This window comes from Pteropus vampyrus, unplaced genomic scaffold (genome assembly GCF_000151845.1).
Source record: "Pteropus vampyrus isolate Shadow unplaced genomic scaffold, Pvam_2.0 Scaffold1, whole genome shotgun sequence".
Taxonomy (NCBI): Eukaryota; Metazoa; Chordata; class Mammalia; order Chiroptera; family Pteropodidae; genus Pteropus; species Pteropus vampyrus.
Window position 1 is genome coordinate 11,553,129 of NW_011888782.1, and position 2,829 is coordinate 11,555,957.

Here is a 2,829-nt window from a genome sequence, read left to right on the forward strand (position 1 = left end):
AGACACACAGAGAACATTCTAGGGAAAGAATGCAGGTTGAGTTGAGGGTTCTGTTTCTACTCTTTGTTGACCTTTCTTCTCTGAACATTGCGAAAATGTCGATGTCACTTTTCTTTCTCATCTGTCCAGAACTATGCCTCTTTCCTCTAAGAGGGCATGTTTACTTTTTAAAATTGTTTTCGGTTAAATTTTAAATGTACACTAAAAAATAATTTCATTCGCATTAAAGCTTTCTAAGAACAAAAATTACCCATACAGCTGCACCAAAGTCTTTGGCAGATGGAAGATGGCTTTACTTCATTCTGCTTTTCAATGTAATTCCATTCAACAAGTATTTATTGGGCACACACTCCGCCATCCTGTGCCAGGCTCTGCGATGGATTCCTAATAAAAATAGGGCCCCTGATTTCAAGTCATTTATACTGTGATCTGTGAGACAGACTAAAAGGGAGTTAACTGTCACCAAAATGGGTACTTGAGGGCATGTAACATCACCAAATAGTTGTGATGAGAGCTTTTTAAAAAGATAAAAACAGTATTGCTGCTTTGTGAAAAGGTGTTTGTGAACTTCTCTTTCAACTGTGCATTTCCTCTCAAGGGAAAACAAAAATGTCTCAGGTCACATCTTTCAACTGCCTTCTGAGTCCAGAGGGGTGGGGAACTCTCAAACATGGAAACAATTTAAACATCGTTTTTCTTAATTAGCTCCCTAGTGGCCATGTAATTTTGGCATATTTGGAACTTTGGTTCAGAACAGCGAAGCCTTTCTTTACCTTGAACTTGAGGTGCAAGCTCGTATATCAAGACAGACCACGTTCTAATCTGGGCTCTGAACCTGACCAAACTAAGTATCTGTGCCTGTTATTGAACTTCCCTGAGCCTTTGTTTGCGCCTCATTAAAATGAGGATTTTTGTTCTTGTACTTACTTGTGATTTTACATCTTCAAAGTACTCTTATTTTATAAGTTTGAAAAGGGAGTAAATAATTTTAAAGACTGAGGCTTTTTTAAAAATAAATATACATTAAGTAGAAGTCAAGCTATAAAATATATAGCTTTCTCTTTTTTTAAACTTCATTTTTTCAAAGCTGCTCAGCCTCATTTTGAAATGAACAAAACATATTCGACGTCAAATAGGTTAATCAATGAAAATCTTGTTCATCTTTTCACTTGCCTCTTAGATGAGCCACTGAGTCTTTTAGCTTTCTAAATAGAAGACACTCTAGTAAATATAACTGGTTTTATTCTTATGAAAATATTGACTCCTAAAAGAATCACAAATAAAAAAGCTGTTGAATATACTTATAGGCAAATGCCCAGTTCAAAGCAAAGAATCTTAATAAATGGAAAAAGGTATCGAGAACAAAAGTAGCTCTTAAGGTGGAATTTTCCAGATTTCTGTACCATTATTTTTCTTTTGTAACTAACGAATATTATATCCCTACCAAAAAAAAAAAAATAGTATCCCAGCTCCTGAAAAAATGTAGGTCTTGGTCTTTTTAACTGTGTGCAGCAGACTGAACATATCTTTATGATAAAATTGGTTGTACCTAACTTGAGCACAGCTTTCCCTTCTGGGGTTTTGTCAAATCATTTTTTATTTACAGAGTAATTATAGCAATAATTGCTGCATTAAAAAGCTCTATATCTGATTTGTCTTGTTTGGAATACTATTTTATCCATATGTGTATATTTAAAGACTTACTTTCCACCCATTAGCAAACAGCAGCTGAAATGAAAAATTGTAGAAATCAAAGTCAATTCTATAAACTGTAAAAATAAAGGTCTTTATGTGATGAAGCTTTCTGAGTAGTTTCCATGGGGGCTTATCCTAACAACTTTAGAATTTTTATTTTTAGATCTAATGTTTCCCTATTGTACTAATCAAAAAAGGTATTTAGCATGCCGACTATGTGTTAGGTACCCAGGACCTAGGAGTTCAAAAATCATGAAATGAGATCTCCGTGTTGAGTTTACAACTTATCTTATATAGTTTTGAGCTAATCTTTTAAGCTGAAAAGCAATTTTATATTCATTTCCTATTTAATAGTTAACCTGATGAGTCACACCTATTATTGTACTTTATACACAGCATATAATTTAATCAATAAAAATAAATTGTCTAAGAAGATAGTAACCCAAAATTATATTTCTAGGTGCCTGGCAAAGTTTCAATAGAGTTTCCACTTAAATCATGTATTGTTCCAACATTGAGATTCACCTAGGGGGCTGGGGAACTAATCTTTATTCTAGTGAGCATTTAAATAAGATAATATTTGGAGTCAAAATTCAATGGCTGTAACTTTACCTCTCTCTCTCACTGTTAGTTTTTATGGATCCTTAATACCTGCATAGTTGCTAGGCTAAAAATAAGAAGAAAAATAAGAAGAAAAACTGTCCTACAGTAAACTCAATAAATGGTAATATACTCCAGGTAATGACTATTAAATGTCTTCAATGCAATTTAGTTTGTTATATTTCTTTAGAAGTGAGCTCAAGGTAGGGAAGAAAACTACCATCAATGTAGCTTTTTGGGCTTCAGCATTTCTATATTTAATATTATAATAGATTATTGACTTTGATTTTTGAGACTATTTAATTGCTCTAACTATACTGTAAGTATATTTTTACTTTAAAAAGATACTTAAGCACCAAAGGAAACAAGTGTTTATGGATGTCCGAAGACATCAATCACCACCACATTCCTGAGTATTATCACCACAGGGGAGGCATAAAGGCTAAAGTTGTTCAGTTTCTACCTATGATAAGTATGGGTGAGATGTTTGTTTTATTTGACATCTTTTGGTTTGGAGAATTTTATTTTAATTGG